Source organism: Aulonocara stuartgranti (genome assembly GCF_965226115.1).
Source record: "Aulonocara stuartgranti genome assembly, chromosome: 7".
NCBI lineage: Eukaryota > Metazoa > Chordata > Actinopteri > Cichliformes > Cichlidae > Aulonocara > Aulonocara stuartgranti.
In genome coordinates this window covers 33,641,078-33,664,697 of record NC_138945.1, presented here as the reverse complement: position 1 = coordinate 33,664,697, position 23,620 = coordinate 33,641,078, and the positions used below count along the sequence as shown (strand labels likewise).

Sequence of the window (23,620 nt, the reverse complement as noted above, 5' to 3'; positions counted from 1 at the left end):
TGAGGTCAGGGGTGCGGGATTTGTGTAGGTTTGTTTTGTTTATTGTTTTGGCCTTGGCTCACCCTGAAGTGTTGACACTCCCGTTTTGGTTCTCTTTATTCACCTTGTAAATAAATCACTTCACATCTAACGGATTTGTTGCGTGTGACTGCTTGGGTCTTGGGGAGGGAAGCGAGTGCCTCGCTCATGTTATGGCCTGGCCCTAGACGGGTCGTAACAGTCAGCAGAAACAAGCTTCCATAAATGGCAGTTAAAGTTTAGTTGATAATATGGCAAGGATAAGATTAGATTAGCTTAGTTAAGCTAAAATTGCTAGCAGGGAGGGAAAGGGGTTTGTCCAGACTAAAGGTAAGTCCACCTACTATAAACTCTTTTAAGGATTAATGAGGAGTAAATGGGGGTTAAATGTCCTTAATGTCACGTGGGAATGTTTTACGGCTAACTAGTTAAATAGTAAGCCTCAAAGTTACTAGCCTGGGCAATTATAGCAAATAGGCCTACTATGTAAAAGTATTTTCTAGTGCGTCCACAAATTGACTAGTTAGGACTTTTGGGCCCAGCTTTACCTAGTATGGCTTTTATTCCAACTATTTGGACAAATACCCCAACAAAAATCCTAAACTACCGGAGAAAAGCACGACATCGAGCTAATGCTCCCTGGCTCTGTCGCATTATTTAATAGATATAAACAACATAGCTAGTAGCAATGAGGTGACTTTTATGGAAGAGGATCAGGGCCAAAATCTCTTTAATGTCAGAATTCTGACTTTTTTTTCTCAGAATGTCAGATTTTTCATAATTATGAAATTAGAGTCAGAATTCTAAAAAAACAACAACAAAAAAACAGAGACTCCCACTCCTCCCGCCCCATGCAAATATCACTTCATCCAGTTTCAGACAAGTTAAAAGAAAATCTTCATCTTTTACATACCAGCATCTTAACCAAAACAAAGGTTTAAGTTCTTTAAACCTAGAGTTGTTTTTTTTTTTTACTTACGTGATAGTATTTTCATCTAGTTTTCTCAGCATCATTAACAACTGCTCGAACTATCAGTGCTGCTTTGCCTTTTTTTTTTTTTTTTGAAGATTTCAAGCGTGTATTACATGATTAAAAGGTTTTTGTATTGCCCTTTGCTTTGTTTTTGTGTTTAAGTTACATACAAAACAACAAAAATCTAGACAATAAGTAGTAGAATTTTTATATAAAAACGTGAGGGGGGTGGACAACTAAAAAATGAAACAAAAGTAAAAGCTCTGCAGTCAGAAGAAATTACACAATGTACAGTAAAGACATTTTTAAGAACCTTGTGTATCATCTGTACCCGACCCCATTAGATTTTGTTTAATACCTTAAAAAATACAGCTTTTCCTAGCTGTTTGACATTTAAGAAGAACACTTGTTCTGCATTTTCCCAAATGATGAGTACATTTCTGAGATCAGTGTTTTATGGTTGTTGTTTTTCCACGGCCCTCTCTTTTTTTATTTATTTACTTGTACTTGTACTGTTGTGTGTGTTGTGTTGCTTCCACTAGAGGACACTGTTCCTCCATAAACAGACGCCAGACTCTGCAGCCATGTTAGGATCAACCATAGTCTTTGGGATCAACAGGTAAGGCAGCCTGGTAAATACGTTGTTATGCAGGCAATCACCGTAGATGTTTTAGATCCTTAGGCTGTTAATGGTGCTGTTAAAGTGTGTGTATAAACATAAAAATATGTGTATATTTATTTATATAAAAGTATTGATAATATTGCCAATGACTCTTCACATTAATTATTTTCTTTAATACTTCTACCATCATCTACTGTCTATAAATACTGCATACAGAAAACTAGACACAATGATTTACTGATTAATAAATACAATTGAGTTTTTACTAATACAAAAATGAATAGGTTTTTTGTCATTTTGCGTTGTATTTTTTCTGCTTATGGATTGCATGTTTATGTATGTGACTTTGCATGTTGCATCAGTTCCCAGTTCTCTGGGCCTGACTGCTGACTCTCATCCTGCTTCAGAGAATTTTTTTTTTTTTCTGAATACAACCGACCAAGTATGATTAGTTTATCAAACGTGTGCATATGTATTCCACGAGAGAGAGCCCTAAAAAAAAAGAAGAAGGGGGGGAAAAAGTGATATGATTAATTTACCAGCATTCCGCAGGGTCAAGGAAATTGATGCAGGATAATTGGGCACATAGGGAATCCTTGGCAATTTGTGCTTTCAGACTCTACTTGAGAAATTAGATGTCAGTGCAAATGTGAAATTGCTCCTCAATGTTCTCAAAGATTCCATGAAAATTTAAATATAAATCTTAAGTATTTCCAGCAAAGGGATTCTTCCTTTTCTTTTCTTTTCTTTTTTTTTTTTTTTTGGTGCAAACTTGAAATGAAGCCCTGTGAAAATGATCTGAATGAAGTGAAAGTGTATGAGAGGGGAAAAAGACATCGAAGCTTGTGTAAAGTTTGGGGCTGCACTCCGAGGAAGATGTCAGGGCTGTTGCTCTCAGTAAAATCCTCATGCAAGAATTCATTAGATTCTTTCTGACAGGAAGTTTGAATTCATCTGAAGACGTGTAATTATAATATTCAAGATATGTACACCTATAATGTAGAATATAACTCAGATGGTGCAGTATAGCCTACTTTTTTCCCTTTGGGCTGTCAGCTTGGAAGCTACAATATACCAGTGTATGACGTGTGTTTGCATGAAGGGGAATAACTTACACCGGCGTGAATAGCTGATGTAAAACAGTTCAATTCCAAGGCTGTTGATTGACAACGTTGTCATTGGTGTTTTAATTGGAAATAAATGAGAAAACTCTTATTCTGAAAAACACCCAGACTCCTATAATTTCAGTTTCTTTTTGTTGTTGTTGTTGTTTTGTAGTGGTTATCAATGAGATTTAGCGCCAGTTACAAGGAACGCTGAAAATTGTTAAATCATAATCAGCATCATCTGCATCATCATTACAGAATTTGATCAAAACTTGCGGGAGATTTGATGTTTGTATGCAAGATCAAGATAAACTGATTGCTCCAAACTCCTAGTTATATTTAAATGTTAGTGTTTATTCCTTGTGGACATACAGTGCAAAAGAAAATGCTAAACAAGAATATTTTTGGTAAGCATACTACATACTGACACTCTGAAAAACGCCTTCATTTGTCCTCATTAAAAGCTTAAAAGTCCATGAATAAATAATCATTAAAGAGGATACTCCCGCCCTCCTTTTTTCTTTTTTTATCTTTGGCCTTATGCAAAATACACTCACTGACTAAATAAATATGCTCCATAAAGACTGTTTAGAAGTGTGCCCTCCTCCCCCCACCGCTTCCACATTTAGAAGGCTGACATGCACCTAAAGATCAGATCCTACATTGGCTGTTGGTTTTGGAGGGAAAAATTGGACCTCCGAGAGTCAACTTAATGCAATTAAGTGAGGATGATGAGTCTTTCTCTCTCTCCCTCTCTTTTTCTGTGCTGCTTGAATTGGTAAGCAAGGCGGAATCAAAACTTAAAGGCAAGAAGAAAAGAAAAGAGCCGGAGATGAGCGTGCACAGACCGGTCCCAGCGGTTTAATTATTTTAATTATCTCTCCTCTTTCAGCTTTCCTAAAAAAGAGGCCATTAAAGGATGCCCGTTTGGGTTAATCTGATTAAAAAAACAAGATGGAGGGAGAGATGAAAGGCAGCAGATGTCAGTGCTAATCAGGGGAGTTAAAACTACTATTTGTGAACTGGGACGGTTGTTAAAGTGGGTAGAAAGTGCGTGCAGCGTGAGTGTTTTTTTAAATGCGCTTTTCCTCACTTCAAAACACCTCCTTCCTGCAGCCTCTGTTGATAAACTTCCCTCTTATGCATCTTCTCAAACTAACGCCATGTTTAATTCTCCGCCGTGTTCTGTAACTGTGTTGGCAGCAGGTCAGGCGAGCACAGTGATGATGGGAGAGAAGTAATAAAAGTTTAAGTTGAGTCCCCAACGGTATGGTTTAGTTTTCATAAAGGGAGGATGGCACTGGAGGAAGGGATAAAAGCAGTATTAGAAATTAGCAAATTTAGAGTGAGAGTTTCTTTTTTGCCTTTACTTGGTAAGATTCTACAGAAAGTTGGCCATTAAGGTATGGGAGTATCGATCTGCCAGTTTCTTTGGTTTTATTCTGAAATGTGAAATGCTTCATACTAAAGATTTTCTTTGCCAAGTTTAAATTTTCTCAGCATCCAAGGGTTTAAGGGCGTCTTGGAGACCAGAAAGTATAAAATGTCTGCACATCTTCTTTTAATTGTATATTGATCTTAAAGTTTCTATCTTCAGCACTGGAAACACATTGGTTTCATTTTCACTGTACTAACAGATTTTTTTTTGGTGTGTGTATGCGTGTGCTTTATGAAAAAAGAAATTTTTCTCACGAAAACATCAATATTTCTGTCAACATATTAGCTTTTGATCGACAGAATGTTTATTGCACTGTAATACGTAATATTGCACAGACTTTATGTCACTCAGCAGGCCAAATGCAACGCTGTCAACTTTCATAATGCAAGGAGTTGTTAAAGTTCCTCTGACTGCAGAGCTTGACATTTGTTCAGGCAGGAATGAGCACAAAACAAGCACAGGTGTTGAGCCACAGCATGGCGAGAGAGGAGGGGAAAGGAGAGGGAGGAAAAAAAACAAAAAAAACAAAGATCTACTTTCAAACTAAATCAAGCAGAAGGAATGTCCTGAGTGTGTACAGAGATGGACGGGAGCCCATGCAATATTAAAGCGCCGTGTCTGGCAATGCCAACCGTGCCACTCCTCTCCGCGGCTCCCACCCTCCCGGCTTCCCGGCCATCGGCTCTTCCCTCAAGGTGACACTTCAAAGCGGGCACGCAGACGTGGCAGGCCTGGCTGTCGGCATGAAGCCAGCCCCCCAACCCCCACCCCTCATCCGCCACCTTCCTCCTCTTTCTCTCCCGCCTACCACCTATTCTAGCCCCCGTCTACTCCCCTCCACCACCGCCACCACCACCTCAAAGACACAGCTCCTTCCCCTGCTGGGCCAGGTCAGCGCCAAGATCCACACCGCTCGCCGCCTCGGGAGCCGCTGTCAAAAAACTCTTCTCCACGAGCTTAATTAATAACGGGCCATTCCTAATGCAAACCCTCTGAATCTGCAGCCTGTTTCCTTCCGATCCGATTGGTGAGCTCTGAGGCCTCGACAGAAGGCAGACAAGCAGAGGAGGGCTGGTTGGGGATGCATCCAAATCATTTGAATTTCGATGATTGAGATTCACATGCATTATTCTCCGTGCTTTATAACCTATTTTCTGTGTTGTACAGTGTGCCTGCCTGCCCACCCGCCCGTCTGTCTGGGTGTTTTTTAAAGATGTCTCTCTTCTGCAGATGATTGGAGACATTCGAACCAAAGAATATGGGGCTGCTCTCCTCAGCCTGTCTGGGAGGTGGGGTAGGAGAAAACCTAAATGTCCACACATACACGCACACAGGCTGCATCAGCTGGGTCCAAGGCCTGTAATCACCGCTCAGACCTGAAGGGAGAATTTTACCGAGAGCGCCGTGATCGATATTTGCCAATCCGCCTGCCCGTATCAACCTCAAATAAAAGCAGAGAGCAGGAGACAAGGCAGCACAGGCAGGTCGTGGGGAGGTCTGCGGCACTCTGGTTTGATGTCTGTGAAAGCGCTCATCAGTGTGTGGAACCGGCCTCATCTTGGCACGCCGGGTCACCTGCCGCCTCACCCTTAGCAGCTCACGGCTGATTGTCTCACTGTCGGAGCGAGTGGGGTTGTTGTTTTCCAAGGTGAGAGGACGGATCTTTTCCAGCAAGCTGGGCTTTGTTTTTTTTTTCCCCTCCTCTTTTTTTTAATAGGGCCCCAGCTATGGCACCTCGCAGGCCTGCTCTGGCCGACATGCTGATGATGAGGAGGGGAACTCGTCCAGACCCGCTCCTTTTCCTCCTCCTCCTCTGCCTCGTCCTGCCAGTCCTGAGCTCATGTTGTTACTGTATTTTCATTCGCCACATGTGGTCCTCTGCCTTGTCCGTTGCATTCTTGATGGGCAGAGTGGGGGTACAAAAAAAGAGCAGGCTAAACAACCATGTGAGCCTCGAGAAGCTGTGGTTAAATGGTACACAGCTCAGAAACATAAGGTCTGTAAGTACGAGTTCAGTCACAAGAGCATTGCGGCATTTAGGGCAAGGAGCTGGTTGTGTTAGCTGACACACTGATATAATTAGGTCGTAATAAATAAGAAAGGCAACGGGGAGTGAGGGCGTGCCTCAACAGTGGCCATTAGAGAAACCACATGGGTTGCTTTTTAAGAAAAAAGTCACCTGTCTACCTGGAAATACGCACACTTTCTCTTCTTCCCGCTTGGTCTCGCACACATTTGCTCAGTGTCCTACTTGCAGAGTCCTTAAGAGTGTTGTTCCAAACCCCAGAAGCCCTGGCCCTTTAAGTGAGCTAACTGGGATGGTTGTAGGCTCAAACCAACCTTAATTAGTACACTTACTGCACAGCGAGGGCAGGTATGAACTCGAGCCTCTGCACTGCAGTTTCCCTCAGATTAAGCCTCTTTTAGACGAGGCTGTAACCTCCCACAATGACTCAGTAATTAACTTCATTAGCTTCCCATTCTCTTTTTGGTTTGGCAAAGTGGGTTAGGCTTAGTTTTGGCCTCTGTTGAGATAATAGTCTTAGAAATCAGTTAATCTTGTCCGTCTGTGTTCTATCTCCTCTATCTCCACCGGAGTTGCTGTATTTCACGAGTGTTACCTGCTGTTCATCTCAGAGACACGCACGTGCACAAGCGGGTTGTAATGACTCAGGCATCGGGTTTTAATAAGCAGAGCTTTACCCGTAGATCCTTCTGTGATTTGCATCCATGTCGGACACGAGGCGTAAAGCGAGGCTGATTGATTCATGGCTCGTCCTATATTGGAGCGAGAGAGAGGGAGAGAGAGATAGAGGAAGGCCGTAGATTTATTATCAAGCTCAGCGACAAAGGGAGGAAGAGAGTGCGCATATGTTAATCCGCTGGGTGAACGATGATCAAAGACTGGAACAAGCTGAGCCCTGCTGATCGCCTCGGGGCAAACGATGCTCTCCAAGCAGCTGGGAAAGTGTGAAGACGAGGAGTAAACAGATAGTTAGAAAAATCAATAGCTGAGGTTTTGGGCCATGGCTCGGTGTGAAGGTCAAAGTAGGCTGGTGTCCGCTGTGCGTGAAGGGAAGTCTAGAAACCAGGAGCGCTTTTAGGCCAATTTACAAGCAGTGATGTGTTTACAGCTGAGTTGTTTCCAGGAATGGAGTTGAATTTGAGGTTACGGCCGCTCTGGTCATCTGAGTTTTATATATATATATAAAACGCCATGGAAAAAAAAAAAATCTGATTTCTGGTTGATTCTTAAGGATTCAGTTCATGAGCAGTGGCATGGGTGTGTGTGCGGAATATGAGGACTTCACATCAGCTCATTTGGGCTTCAAAGGAAGCAGGATTTTCTTTTTAGTGTCAGTACACCCTGCGTGGGTCTCGTTTGTTCATCATCTGTTATCCCACCATTTTCTTCACACTGACCTAAAGCATTCCCATGAGACTTCTGCCTCAGATGCCCACACTGCCTGACTGCTTTAAGAATTTAAGCCATCCGTGTGATCCTGCCCTCGAAGATCATTTATGAACTTCCTTCATTATAAACTTCCAGTTCTTCTGTGGGCTATGGAAGAAATGCAGATAAGCAAGCAAATTCTTTTTCATCAAAATTGTCTGTTAAAAAAAATCTATTATCTGTCAGCACTCGGTTTTTATGTATTCATATCTTTTGTTTGCCAATAGCTGAATAATTGAGATTGCTTAGCTTTTTACCCCCAAACTTTGCCGTCTTTTGACTTTCTCCACTTCTGAAGCGGATTGTTTTTGTGATTAGTCACTTTGTTTAATCTGTTAATGATGGCGTCCCCTCAGGCTAAATGCCTGATTCGCGCTTACTGGCTTATTTATTCATTTGTACTTGTGACGTGTTAATCTGCATAAACGGCAAAGAGCTCCACGAGGACCCCCGAACGTCTCTCTGCACCTGTCAATTACAAGAAATCCAAGACACCAGGAAGGAGCCACCCTGGTCTCCTCACCTTGATCAGGGTAGAAGGCTGCCTGTCAATCAGCTCTCATCTTCCCCGTCCTGTCAGGGAAATACTGATATTCAAAGCTTCATCTCTACCTCAGGTCTGCGGCATTAATCGAAAAGAACTGCTGCTAATTAGAGTTGATTAAAGAAAGCGCTGTACGCCAGAGAAACCGACAGTACAAAAGCAATATCATGCAGTGCTTTTTTTCTTTTATTACTCTGGGGCAGTGGCTGACATCTTTAGGCTTGCGGCCACCTGTCATAGTCTGCATATATTAAATGCTCTATAATCACATATTTTGACCCAGCCATCATAGATTGCTTAATCGTGCAATGACTTTTGGAATGTGTCTCAATTATGTATTTCCTGGCAATCTCATTTTTGTCCATTTTTGTTTTGTACCATGTTGCAGCTGCCCAGTAATTTAACTGTGATGACAACCCCTCATTGCTTTGCAGTGGCAGTGCATGAGTTTACAGTGTTGCCTTGCTAACTGTCTACACCTGGCAAGGTATGGATGAGGGCAGTCCAATTAAGAGACACCAATTCTCACAAGACTTTGGCTGAAGCTAGATTATTTATAGTTTAATCGTTTAAAATAAACCAGTTTTCTAAAAACTCCAGGCCTAGGCCAAGATTCCAAAAGTTTTGATTATCGAGTGGCGATTTTAAGAGTCAGCATGTAACTGAGGACTACACAAGAAAAACGCACACACTGAACATGGTGGTGTTTGTCACTGTTGTAGAGATTAAGTCTGGTAGAACAGAAGAGTTGAAACTGAAGACTCCCGCAGTCTTGTTCTGTGGTCCTTTATCTTTGTATCAAATGAATTATAGACAAATGAAAAGTACCACACTGTAGTTTTATTTCCTTGCCATTCAAGGGCTCCACAACATGCAACCACTTTGAGGATGCTGGGCCTACATCTAGATAATTTTTGCTACTTTTAGAGTGCAGTTGGAGAAATGAAGCAAAGCTCATCTTGGTTAAAGCAAATTGAGCATTTTTGGTAGACAGGTGATACCTTACACCTTGAGCGACGTCATAAATCGCAGACTGTTTCATCATTTACGTGCAACCTCGTGTGAGGAGGGGGAGAATGATCCAAATGAAGAATATTGAAAAGCACAATGTGTACTATTCACAAGTTTTGACTAAACTGCCAGGAGAATGAATGTGCACAGTACATCTAAAAAGGAAGACCTCTCTGCAGATGACCTGTTCTGCAGAGTGGCCATTAGCAAATCCTCCAGTTTGTTGTTGGACAGTCTGAGACCTATAATTTACTGCAGCACAGTTCGCTTAGCCCTACAGCAGGCCTCTGGTTATCAGATGCAAATTTTCCCAAATGAAACGAATGGGAAATATCAACAAGCTCTGAGTAATTGCAGCTGATAAAAAATGCATGGGGGTTGTGGTGCCGGACTCGATTCCTGCAGAAGCAGGGAAGTTATCTCTCATTACCCAGACTGTGATGAAGCACATCGACTTCGCCATCAAGCCAAAGCAATGCATTCAGCTCCGTCTAATAAAGCCCGTCTACCACGCGTTTCCTTGTGAAATCCATTCGAAGGAGTTTGTTACGGACAAGAATATTGTTAGTGGCTGCAACGATTAATTTTGTTTCTCTCTGCTTTTGACGCTTGCCTCTGACTAAAAGTCTATGCATGTGAAGTTTAGATGTTTTATTCATTGTGAAACTTAATTTATATACAAGTATAAATGTACACTGTGAAAATCTCACTCTAACAACCTCCACAGCACACTTAAAAGCTAGAGTCTTTTGCAATTCATCATCGACGTACCGAGGGGTTACAACATCGGCTTCTTTCCTTTTTTTTGTTTTTGTGTTTTTTTTTAACTGTGCCACAATGCAAGAATTCAGTCCTTCTATCCATCACCAGAGTAAGTAAAGGAGTCATGACAAGCTCTGATTCAATCTGCCATGCAAAACAGCTGTTTGGCTCCAAGAAACTTGAATAATAAAAAAGGGTGACATGACGGCTGTCGCAGTGAGCACAGCTGGAGATCCAAAACCAAAAACACAACACTAGATTATAAGGAATGAATGAGGGTGATTTCAGAGCAACAATAAGCAGATTTTTTTTGTGCTTGCAGGACACGAGTCCAAACTGTTGAGATTTGAAAAATATTCCAAATTGAAAAGCAGATACAGATTGAAAATCTAGGAGGTTTCTTAGCTCTTTTACTGCTTATTACATAAACTCACTGTGACTATTTCTGTTATTTATTTTTCAACCTTTTCATCTGTGCATTACTGTAGTTTGTGCTAACATGTTTGCAAAACTAAACGCAGCTTCAGCTATACTTTAAATTGAATGATAATCAAAAAATTCTCCATCTGCTAAACTACATTGTAAATGTAAGATAAATGCATTATAATACTCACCATACTGGCCTAATACAAACCCACTTAAGTCACAGCAGACAAATCTATATTTTTGTACCCTGTGTGTCCAAATCTCATTGTGCATTCATGCAGTGTTGGAGTAACGTAAAAAATGAATTCCCAACTGGGAAAATTCACGTGAACTCTTCCTCAAGTTGTATTAAAAAAAAAAAAACAGATACAATTTTGGCAACTTGTTGATGTCCTACACAAAAACACGGTGAATGAAAATAAATTTGTCAAATCAAATCATAGAATGGTGGAAAAATTGCAGGTAAGGTACAGCTGTGTTTTTATTATTACTCCTTATACTGGAAACGCAGCTTCCAGCATGTTTTGTAAACACTCTGAGCATTAAAATTCAACAAATCTTATATGTAGCGTCTGTGTCGTTTCCACATTCTGGCTTTAAAAATGCACGAACGCACTAAAATTGGAGAAACAACTTTGCAGTTTTGAACAGTGACTGCAGCTGTGAGACAGTGAAGTAGTTTGAAAACAACACATTACTGCTGGAGGATTTCACAGCTCTGAAATAAAAGAAATTTAATACCTTCCTGGCACAAAAAACCCCACGAAAAAACAAAAACAACAAATTTTTAAAGTATACTTTGGAAAATGTTGGGCAGCTGAGCAAAGTATACTTGTAATAAACACCAGACACCTGCAAAAATCAAGTTTTTAATATTCACCGTACCGCTCGAGCTGTCAGAAGACGCTGCCTGCTTGATGGCAGATTAACTGTGAACTTAGAGATCTGCCTGTATGATGCCCATGCATGCAGACGGGAAGAAAAAACAACTTCATATCTCAACAAGGGTTAACGCTTGTGGCAGTGCACTGACGTCAACAGCTGTTCTCAAACAAGCCCTTTGATGACTCATTGACAGCAGAAGCTCCGGATTGCCACTTTCACTAACTGGGGAAATGTCAGCGTCTGTGCTCGACTGAGGCTGATCACAGTCCCCAACAGCTCCCGCCTGCCAGAACAAGGCAGTGATGAAATAGCTCCGGTGTTAATGGATGTGAGAGCAATCTTGACCCTTTCCAAAGAGCAGGCTCTCTCTCTCCAGTAAAAGGGGCCCTTGCTTTGGTTGGGATCAGACCCTTGGCTTTCTCTGTGCCATGGGGAGTAACCAGACAAAGGTAATTGTATGCCTCCTCTGCCCCTCCACCTCCACACCGGGACTCTGAGGAGAGCCCGTGGAGGACACAGACTTTGAAATGGAGAGAAAACACACCCAGACAAGCAATGATTAGGTTATTAGTGCCGAGGTGACTAATTACCTAAATGTACTGTCAAAATGGGGAGCAGGAGGGGAAGTTGAGCTGCAAGGTGAGGAGAGGAGAGCAGAGCAAAGGTGGAGTGTTTGGAGAAACTCAGGTTTATCTCCTGTCTCTCCCCCTTCCCCAGGCAGGGCTGCAGGGGTGGGTCCCTCACTATGTCTCTCTTTCCCTGCGGCATCCCCCCAGCCTGCTGCTCAGCTCCCAGTGACATCTGCTCGTAGCACTGCGTGTCCCCCCCCCCCCCCCCCCCCAGCCCCTCGGACGCTGGAGTACCACACAACACATGCCTCCCCGTGCAGATGTTCGGGTCCCTGGGTCCTCCCTGCGTGGATCGCGTTGGGCCCGTTTGAAGTGTGATGAAACGGAATCGAGCGAGCCACTCGGGGACCTGGGGAGCAAAGTGGGGAGAGTGGGGGGTGACGTTGGGTACCAGGGAAAACATGAGAGCCAGGGAAGGAGGTGGGGAAGAGTACAGTGAAAATGGGATGTTGGGATGCGTCTCATTATAATATGAATCAGAGGCCAGGCACAGACCACAGAGCTGAGATGCTGCTTCACTGGAGGTCTGAAATGCTCAGGAGGAAGATGAGAATGGAGCAGAAGGAAGGACATAAAAAGGAAAAGGAAATGAATGAGACAAGAAGAAGATAAAAATGGAGGAATTAGGGAGAAGGTGGAGATAGGAAGGGAAGAGTGAAAAATAGACTGTAAAAGAAAAAAGGAAGAAAAGTAGAGGAGATGGACATATGAACTAAGAAAAGAGGAAACAAAGTTGAAATTAGAAGAAGCATCAGTGCAGGAGGTCAAGTCAATGTGAGGGAAAGAGAGAAAGGAAATTCGAGGAAATGCAAAAGGAAGTTTTGGGCGAAAGAGGAAGAAATTAGATAAAGAACTTGGAAGAAAGAAAGAGCAGAAATGAGAACATGAGGAAAAAGGAAAGTAAATTAGGGAAGAAGAGATTAATAAAATTAAATGAGAAACAGTGAAAATGGAAAAGTGGGCTCATGAGAAAATGAGAACAGCAAAGTAGATTTTAAAAAAGACAAAAACTTGTGAAAGTAAAGAGAAGGAAATGAGACAAAGGGTGTAGGCATGAAAAAGCATGTAAAGGATGATGGATAAAAAAAGACAGGAAAGAGGTAATGATATTGTAGGTAAGAGGAGATTTTATAGTGAGAAGTGAGGAAGGAATGTGGCAGGAAATGAGATAAAATGAAATTAAGTTGAAAGTAAAATAAGAAAAAGAGGAAGAAATTATGAAAATGGATACCAGAGGGACCCATAGCGGGGGGGAAACATATATGAGAGAAAATGAAATGCGAGGAAGGAGGAAAAGGGATTAGATTAAAGAAAAAGAAGCAAGAGGATGGCAAAGGAAAGAAGATACTGAGGAGGGAAGTGTAAAAAGAAGAAGAAAGAAATAAGGGAAATGAAATGAAGGTGATAAAAGTAGAACATGGGTGAAAGAGAAAAGGAAATGGAAAGTCTGAAATGAAAGAGGAGAAGAAAATGAGAATAGACATACAAAAACATAAGAAGGAAGGAGGTAAAGGAAAGTAAAGTAAAGGATAAGATAAAACAAGAGGAACCAAATGGGAATGTAAAGCATGGCAGGAGAAGCAGAAACCAGAAATGAGAAGAAGGAAGACGTGACCGGACGAGGAGGAGGAAGAAAGTCAGAGGGAAGTAGATGAGAAGAAATATAAAAGATAAGAGGAGTGAACAAACAAGAGAAGAAAAGATAAACAGTAAGCAGAAGAAACCAAGAGGAAAAGAAATGAAAGCAAGGAGCGAAAAAAGAAAGCAAATCATTGAAACTGTGATAGGAGGAGAGAAAGCCGAGTCTTCGAGCTGGTCTCAGTGTTCTCTCATCTCCTTTCTGTCTTTTTTTCTCTCCAACATGGCTTCCTTCCCTCGACTCTTTGCTCTGTGTTGCTCTATATTCATTTACCACAGCATCTCTCTCTCTGCCTAATCTTGCTCCCTGTGCAGTATGTTAATTATTGTTGTGGAAGAACAGAAAGTTAATGACGAGGATGATGAGGATGATGATGCGATCATGATTGCCACTTAGTGCGGGCAGTGCTGCGCCTCGTAGGAGAAAAGTTTAACAGGAGGAAGTGGGTGAAGAAGCAACGGGTGGGGGATTCAGGTGAAGTCAATGGATAGGTTAGCAGTTAAAGATCAAAGTGAAAAACAAAGGCGGATTTCAAACGGGCCCAGAGAGCTTGGCAACAGACCCGCGGCTCCTCTGATAATACTTAGATCTATAAATGTTCCTTTTTTTATTTATTTATTTTCTTATTTATTTTTAAAATTATTCATCGCCATAATAATTTGGGCCTAACAAGCACTTGAGGGAGACGGCTTCCTTTTGCATCTCTCTCCCCCATTTCCTCAGTTCCCTGCGCCGTGGTGCTGGGAGCTCAGGGATTTGGGGGCACTATTAGAGAGAATTTCTTTTATTTGCTGCTAATGAATGATATGCATGATACTATTTTCTTTTTTCTTGTGTACTTTGTGGGGGTAACTGCGAGGATTGGGGCAGGAGCTGGAGAATTGGACTCTTTTTCAAGGCTTTGTTCGCTTAACCCTCTTCTCGCCTTCCGAGCGAGTGCACAAGGTTGTTATCATCACTTTGCCAGATTTCCAATTCTAATATGTTATCATACTTCACTTGACATCACTGATATGGCATAGTTTGACTTTGTTTTGCTATTTTCAGTCACACTTTATGTTAATGAATTATGGGTTAACTGGTTTGTAGAGACAGTGAGCGGCGCAGCAGGTCTGTAAACAGCTCTGCCACAGAAATAACTGCACTTTCATTGTTCTTAACTGTTCTTCATTCTTTAAAAAAATCGAGTTCAGCGGTTTCTTCTGCACAACCAAAGTGTTTGTGCTCTGTGCCCACGCTGTACTGAACTGATCAAGCAGTCGCAACATGGGCGCTAACACTAACATTAAGAGAGAAGCCTGCTTTATTTGAACACGATGGCCACGTCAGACAGAAGTGTTGACAAAGCCACAGACAAAAGCAGGAGAAGAAGCCAATTTGTTATCAGTCTTCTGTCAGTCTGTGATTGAATGGGGTCAAGTTGGCAATTACACACAGTCTGGTTCAGATAATACAGAAACTAACTGTGATAAATTGTTAAAGATATCTATTGCTGCAAAGAAAGAAATTCACATTTAACAAAACTGCACATTTAACTATTACATTTGCAGTTAGCAACATTTATGTTCTATAGAACTATAATCAATTCAATTCAAGTTATTTATACAGTGCCAAATCTCAACAACAGTTGTGAGGTGCTTTATATTCTAAGACACTACAATATTAGAGAGAAACCCCAACAAATCAAATGATCCCCTCTGAGCATAACTTGAGCATAAAAGTGAGAAGGTGTGAAGGAAAAACTCCCTTTTAGCAGGAAGAAACCACCAGCACAGCCAGGCTGAAAGAGGAGCACCCATCTGCTTCAACTGGTTTTTTACTCAGTTGTATACAGCATTTGTATTCTATTTTTATCCTATTGTATATTTTATTCTATTTATTCTACTGTATATAGTATTTTATTCTATTCTGTACAGTTGTGTACAGTATTTTATTCTTATTGGATTCAAATTTTTGCTATATAACTTTTGCACTGTCCACTTCCTGCTGTGACAAAACAAATTTCCCACGTGTGGGACTAATAAAGGTTATCTTATCTTATCTTATCTTATCTTATCTTATCTTATCTTATCTTATCTTATCTTATCTTATGTATGAAGCAAGAAAGACAGGACAAAAACCATGTTGTGGAGGATTAATAATAACTAATAACCAGAATAGAACTAGCTGCCAGCCAGCTGAGTCGAGCCCCTCAAAGACTCATTCAAACTGACTGAAACGTGAGCAGTTTATCTGCATTTGTAAATTAGATTATTATTTGTAAACCTTTAACATTCTCTCTGAGATTGATTGCAGTCAGTTCAAGTTTAACAGATTGTGACTGTTTGCAGAGAGATTTCTTCCTACCAGGCAATATGAGCCCCATTATTCATAGTATTCCCACAGTATTTTTATTTATTTAATGTAATAAAATTTCAATATTTGGTGTTGCTATATTGATATGATATCACATCACAAAATATCGCAATACTGTGCTGTGTCGATTTTGTTTCTCCCACCTTTACAGTAAAAATGCTGTAAAGAATTTTCTGGATCTTCTATTTTATAAAATTGCTGTATTTCAGTCAGGTATTTTTAATAGCCATTAAGCATCAAAGATGCTTTTCAGATCAAGAATTGATAAAATATGCTATGCGCCTTCAACGAGACAGTTAATGCTAGTTGTTGCTTTTTGAGTAAATGTATTCTGATGGGATTCATTAGTCCACGTCCCCTTTTTACCTCAGACTCAGTTTTAGAAGCAGATATTTGTTACTATTCAGGCGAGAGCTGCTTTCCCTCCTTTGCTTGAGTCCATTCATGTCAACTATTTGCTGTCAGCAGAAAAATATTATAGGTCTTAATGGCAGTTTATTGTTATTTATTTTTATGGGGAGGGGGTTGTTAAAAAAAAGCTGAAAACAAACCAAATGACTCGTTAAATCTGACATTTTAGTCTCCCGGTGCCGTACTTTCTAAAGTATTATTTTGCTGTTTATGCTGAGATGCTGCGATTGGCTGGGGAAACACTGACCTTCACCTTTCTATGCAGAAATAATGCAAATACCTTTTAAAGTGGCGCCTCGGTGGAGTTTTTGTACAACACTCACACAGACACACGCACACAGACATAGGAACATAAACTATTTTGCCTGAAGTGATGGCTGCAGTACTGTATTTCAAATGTTAAAACAGCAACACGCATGAGTGTGCTCTGTACCGGCGTAAACATGGCCTGATAATGACCTCCCTCCTGACTGGAAAGAGATGCTCCTCCTCGACTGTCCCTGCTTGCTTCTCCTTTTTCTTCTTTGAGTATCCCAGAACTTTGAAGTTGCCTCTGTGCCACCTTTTGCCGAAATCGGCAGCTTCAGATGGGAATTGATGGAGGCGTTATTGTCTCCCTGTGCTGCAAGAGAGGTTTGTGTGATGAATGTTTGAGCAGTGGTGATAAAGCTGCACTTTTCCCATGCTGAGAGTCATGCCAGAGGCTTTACACACGTCACTGGTCAGGAGGGGTGAGTCCAAGCTGGGTAGCCCTGATCTTTACCTCCTACAGCGGGCTGTATAGATGGGGCTTCGGGGAACTATTGGGCCAAAGGTCGGCTATATAAGTACCGAGTGAGTCCAGAGCGGACCATTGAGAAAAGACTTATATGTGTTGACGAGCAGATTGATTTTGCTGCCGCTTTCAACTCCACAAATCTAAACTTTGTACTAACACGTGTCAACATGTCAGACTTGTGTTAATGTTTAATTCATGCCTGTAAATGACCATTAATTAATAACCCTTAAACTACAGGCTCCTTCATATTGCATGAGCAAACATTTAACTTTTAATCTTGCAGCAGAGAGGTCGGCACATGCCAAAATTAAAAGCTACCACAGAGACTCAATTAGAGCAATCCACTGAAGGATATCACTCAGATGCAACTTGGAGATGTTAAATCCCCGTCTTTGTTTGTTTGTGTGCAGCTTGTTGCTCCCCAAACCCTGAACATCTGTGCAGAGGGAGGAAAAGGGGAGGGGGCTGTGGGAGTGATGGCAGGCCACATGGGGAGGGCCTTTTCTCCCTCAGTCTGTCAGCCCACCTGACTGCTGCTATGGCAGGCCTGCCCAAGGCAAGACCACAGGCTAAGGCCTCCTGTGGGCCTCCAGCAGGGCTCAGCAGCCTCCCCAAGCCCATTAGAGCACCCCTCCTACCACCTCCACCCGAGCGGCCCCCACCCAGCCCTGCAGCCCTCTGCCCCAAGATGCCATTGCTCTCTGTCCTGTTTCTTTCTGCACTGTTTGCCATGTTGTGTATGTAATAGGAGCTGTTTGAGGGCATGTTTGATTATTTTTATTTATTTTTCTGCCTGCCTTGTCCTCAGGCTGCAAGGCTTCAAATAAGGCTCCAGAGAGACTTCAGCTTCCAGTGGTGTGAGAGTATTTTTAGGGAACAAATCCCAGAAAGGCCTTTTTACAGTTACTGCACTAATGTGGTGTGACTGTCAAAGCTTCCACTTATGTCCACTGCTTCCCTGAACGGTCCAACATGGAGGGTTGCTGAAGCACTTAGGATTCACTGTATCTTACAGCGAACTCAACAGCAAGGAGTATTACTGCTGTATATTTCTCCCTCCGGTTCTTACATCTCCGATTTAATGAGATTGTCTCGGTAGCTGCTCAGATTCTCAGAGGCAAGGTGAGGTGTGATGGGGGGATGATCAGATATTCTGGATATCCTGTGATTCTCTGTCTATTTGAGTCTTTTTGATCTAAATGAAACTACAGGGTGCAGAACAGACCCTGCATGCGAATCAGACACAGCGACTTTGCATACAAGCTGCAGAAATACCAGGAGAGCAAATTCATGTTCAACCCCAGTTGTGGATGCAATTTGTGAACGTGAGGTTCTGAAGCGTGCTCTAATAGTTTAATTTATAATTAATCATATCTGATTTGCCAGATTGCCATAAACTTGGGGAATAAAAATCTGGGAGTGTTGGGGTTTCAGATTTTTTTTTTTTTTTAATCATTAAGTATTTATGATCCGTGATGGATATATAAACTGTGTTAAATCTGTTGCCTTGAATATTGATTATCTCTAATTAAAAATGCAGTTTGATAAGAAGGTTAGCAGCGTTCTCTGGTCAGCCTCCCTCGTTTTACAACTTACATATTATTTTTTTAAATTCCTCACCTCCTAGTGGTTTTCTCTCTGCTTTCAGTTCAGTATGCCAATTAGCTGCAGAGGTCTTTAACAAGGAAGTCATTAGTTCTAATTAGGATGTGGTTAACTGCGATGCGTTAAAAGGCAAAACCCATCATGTTGAAGGATGGTGGTGTTGCGAATAAGCCCGACTGGAAACAGCTGTTGACTTTACAGAGAGGGTCATGCTATAAACAAATACTCCCCTGAGCACAGCGAGAGCACGGGACACCCAGTCTTACAAGATGATTGGCATGCAGAATTAAGCAGCAGTTGAGTGGAGTATATGATTGGAAATAAAATGTGCTGCTTTGTCTCTACATTTTATTTAGTGGATAGAAATTGGGCATTTCTTAAAATGCTTAGAAGCACAGAGATTTATGAGAACCTGGAAATCCAACTGCGTCTCAAAAAAACCCTTTTTATATAATAATATAATACAAAATAATGATATTTGATCTCTGACATCATATTAATGTGCTTTACCCACAAAAATGGGCACCCTATGGATGCAAAAAGTCAACAGTGACAAGTTATTTGAGCCAGTTGATTGTTTACTCTTTTTTTATATATTTATCCACCTTGATAAATATACTTTATTGCAGTGCACCAAAACAGACAAGGCAGAAAACAATGATCATGTTATCAGTTAGAGGAGAAGCAATATGAGGTGCGAGTACAGAGAAAGAGAGAAGAAAACAGAAAGCCATAATAACAAGACTCTGAAGTATACACCAATCAGACCAACAGGTGTTTTACTAGGAAAAAAAAGTCTGAGCATTGAGTTGGATGTTACTTTGACACAAATCACACACCTAAACATTCTTGCAGGGCAACACATACTCTGACAGCAATGGTACGGTCCAACAGCAAAGGTCTTCGCCAACAAATAATTGTCAGGAATGCTTTGGGGAACATTTTCAGCCCAGTGTCACAGCATTTTGTGAAATAGCCACAAAAAAGTTGTTATGTTTCTGTGTCAGTAAGTACAGATTTGTGAGTAATAGGAAATATATTTTTGTAAGAAGCATAGGTTTTGTGTATGATGAGCAGGGAGGTGTCACCAATCAAGGAAAACAACATTTTAAAAGACTTAGTAACTGTTGCAATTTTACCCAAACCGTGATCTTTTACTAAAGATTACCAAAGTGGGTTTTTTTGTGCTTAAGCCTAACTAAAATTAAAATGTCCAGTCTGCTGATCCTCTCAGAACAAGTTTGACTGAAGGAAACCTCACCCTGCAAAAGACTGAACCCAAAATATCTGTTATCAAAGTCCTGGTGCAGGACTGAGGAGATCTGTTAAGCTCTGTGAAGCTACAGATTCACTTGGAGATGCAACGTCATTACATGTCAGAGCACACATGTTTTTTTATCCTCCTCTTTTAGCACCAGAAGTGGACAAACTTGATCTTAGAAGGTTTGAATGTGCTCCAGTTTTGGCAAAAGGAGAATAGTAATGCAATGAAACCGCATTGAACTGTGATATGGTTCAGGTATCTGTCCCAATAACCACAATAACCAGTTGCAATAGCTTCTAATTTTGGCTACCTATCAGGGTCGTTAACAGCCTTAAATCCACACGTTAAGGCTGTGGTAAGGTTGAAGCACCAAAATCAATTTATCTGTCAAACAAAAACACATTTTTAGGACTGTGGACCTCGACATTTAGATTTCACAAACTGTTTTGTATGAAACCTAAGAGTCTCATTACCTGAAGTGACAATAGCTGGCAGACAGCTGTTTTCGCTAATGTGCGTGCGGGGACGGGAAAGAAGGCAGAAGAAGATGGCAGGGCGGCAGCGGCGGGGTGTAGCTGAGGATGTGCAGGTGCAGAGCGAACGTGACAGAAAGGTACACAGGCAGAAAACAGGCAGAAAGTGGAATGAAACACGGAGAGAAAAGATAAAGAGGAAGAAGGGAATCAGCGAGCTTGACTCGTAATGTTTGAGTCGTGGGGCTCGGCATAAATCATCGTAGATTACCGAGCCTGTGGAGCTCTTTTGACTTGTGTTCCTCCTCTTCCTACCTACTGTTTGACATGAGAGTGAATGAGTTAACCCGCCGTGCTCAGGGGTACACAGGCTCTGCTCCCATCTGGGCTTTGAACCTTTTGCTCACCTCACGCTCGGTCTCTGGTGTGTCGTGGTACAGTGGAGCATGTCAGACAAAGAAATTAAAGATGGCAGTTTACAGGGAAACACTCGGCTCTTTTGGTAACGCGGCTCCGAGAAGAACCTGACAAATTGATTTAAAAGGATGAAATACGTTCCCCAACCCACAAACGTTTTCCTCTCACCTTTTAAAACATATTTACCTCCCTGCCTGCTCCCGTTTTGTCACTTTTGGGAATGTGTGCGTGCACTCCGTGCCTGTTTGCATGCCTCACATTCATTCATTTTTCATGCCCATAATGGCACTTCTTTGCAGCCATCAATCAGGTTTTCTTTTATTTGCATGTGAGCACATACAATATGTGTGTGTTTTTGAAAGTGCTCCTCTTGCAAGTGTGTTTTCAGAAGCAGGACTGCGACTGTTCTTTTGTTGCTCACAGCTGTCCCATATTAGGGATCAGCTGCTATTCCCCAGGCAGTAAAGTGCTTTCAGAGGACTTGCTAATTGGCTGTAATCTCCTTTTTAAATTTGAAAGCCAGCAAGCCTCCAGCCTCGCAGTTTACAAGCAATTAATGCAAGGGAACACCAATATTGCTGGTCACAATTGGTGTATGTGTGCTCATTCTTTCTGCAGCTCCCTCTTATCTGATCTCACGCAGAGGCGGATTGACTCCTCCTGTGTTGTGGACCCCCAGTGTAAACAGCTACTCAGCAGTGGGGCGTTCTGGGGAAGTGGCGCAACTTGAGCGGGGGGGGGGGATTTGGTCTGAATCTTGAGGCGTCCATGGGGATGATGGTGGGGTTTGGGGATCGGAGGGGTTTCCTTCTTAGGCGCTGATGAAATAATAATGCACAGAGTTGGCGAGGCTGAAATTTGCACATGAAAATCCTCTCCCTTCGCTCTCCTTGCGTCTAATGTGCCGCCGATGACAATCCCTGCCTCTCACAGTTTATATGCAAATGAGTTCTCTCAGCTTCCTCCTCCTCCTCAGAGAGTCGCCCAGCCGAGCTGGAAAGAGTCAGATAGACGGAGAGATAGAAAGTGAAAGAGACAGAGTGGGGCTTTTTTGTTGTGTTTTGTTTGTGTTTGTCTTGTTTATTTTTAAAAGGATTTTAAAAGATGATAATATATTTTAATTTTTTCCTTTGTTTTTTTTTTTGTTCTTTGTTTTTTTTTTTTTCCTGAAAGGCAATATGCAGATTCTCTGAAGAGTTTGAAATGCCAGACTTTTCTTTTGAGTTTAATTGGAACATAATACCAGTAGTCTAAATAAAGTGTTTGTGTGAAGTGAGAAACGGTTGTATAATGACTCTTTTCTCTTTTTTTTTTCTTTTTCCTCCAACAAACAAGGCTCATCTTTCCCACAGGAGTCTCTGAGTCTGACGATTCTCCGTCGATATAAATATTGTTTCCTCTTTGTGACCTCTGCTCTTATTTTTTTCTATAGGCATTTGCACAGCTGTCTCACTGAGTTATGTAAAGAAGAACTGGGTGTTAACATCACATCACCGGGAATAAAATCTTCAAAATTGAGGTAAGATAATCGAAAGATGTGGAAATGCTCTAAAAGTGATGTTTATACTTAAAAAAAGCTTCACCTGAAGAAGACAGAAAAACTAACATACATAGAAAGTGTCATTATAATAACAGAAAGCATGATTTACAGATTTCATGAGCTCTTCTGCAAGTTATACATATTTGTATCATTTCCCATACAGAATCTACTGGGTCAAATACTCTATTTAGCTAATAATTTTAAATTTAATTAGCTAAACAGCAGATCGTCCTAAAAAGAAGATAAAGCTGGAGGTTTCACTGGTTTCCTGCAACACCCAATTCAAAGTGAACAGGACCCAGTCAGATGAGGAGGGAGACAGATAGGAAGAAGAGGAGGAGGGAGAAGAGAGGAGCTTTATGTCAGCCCGCTCTCCTCAGTCACGGCCAGTTAGTTAAAGCAAACGCAGGCGGACCCTTGAGAAAACGCAAGGCGGCGGAGAGTGCCAATCACGGCCGAGCCCTGGGCATTCCCTGGTACAGCTCGCCTTGAGCAACTTTTTATTAATTTAATAAACATCCCACGGAGACGGAGCGATGTGGACTTACGTACCCTTGCAGACAACAGCACTGCTTGGGCCTAATGAGATGTGCTACTCTCTCACACACACACTCGCCAATTCACACAAAGTGGGCACACTCTTTCTGAAAACACACAGCCGTGCAGCCCACAGGCTCAGTTGCTCAATAAATATGTCAAAAAAAATGTCACTTGCATATTGTGGTTTCTAGCTGTGAAAATAGTGTTGGTTTTATTTGCCAAAGTTTTCAGTTGTACATCCTGAGATTTCTGCCTCTACTCCACTGCAGTGAAAGTGAGTGGGATTTTATTCGTGGTTACAAGATTTAGAAAAAATCATTCTTTTTTTAAAATATCTTTTTCTAGGAAACACTGGTACTTTGGATCATCCACATAACACCACCGAGCGACAACAGAAGAGAAACGTTGAAGACAAAAATGGTTCATATCATTATTAAGGTTCAGTCAAAAAAAACATTTCAGAATATTCTTTAGGATTGATGTAAGTCAGGTATATTGGTATCAGACTAAAATGCATCCAATATAGATAATATTTCCTCAGTTTTCTCAATCAGGATACCCATGTTCATGTAATTTCCTGTAGTACACAATGCACTATCTGCATACTCTGTGTAGTTAGTACATTTTGATGGTTTGTTGGCCTCAATCAAACCTGAAAGGTTTTGCACCTGCGAGAAACAATGGCTGTGTTTTACATCCCTTTATATCTTGTTGCGTCTCCATCCAGACA

The 23,620-nt window shown here is 41.5% G+C and overlaps 1 long non-coding RNA gene across 2 annotated transcripts; it reads left to right on the top strand.

Moving 5' to 3' along the window:
• The first annotated feature begins 234 nt into the window (after nucleotides 1–234).
• Nucleotides 235–23,353, top strand: LOC309712007. 2 transcript variants are annotated; one of them, XR_014278156.1, is made up of 4 exons: nucleotides 235–348; nucleotides 1,534–1,610; nucleotides 22,243–22,329; nucleotides 23,236–23,353. It is a non-coding gene; the product is annotated as an uncharacterized lncRNA (long non-coding RNA). The 2 variants fall into 2 exon arrangements; XR_014278157.1 differs by lacking the exon at nucleotides 23,236–23,353 and adding an exon at nucleotides 22,514–22,615.
• The last annotated feature ends 267 nt before the right edge of the window (nucleotides 23,354–23,620 follow it).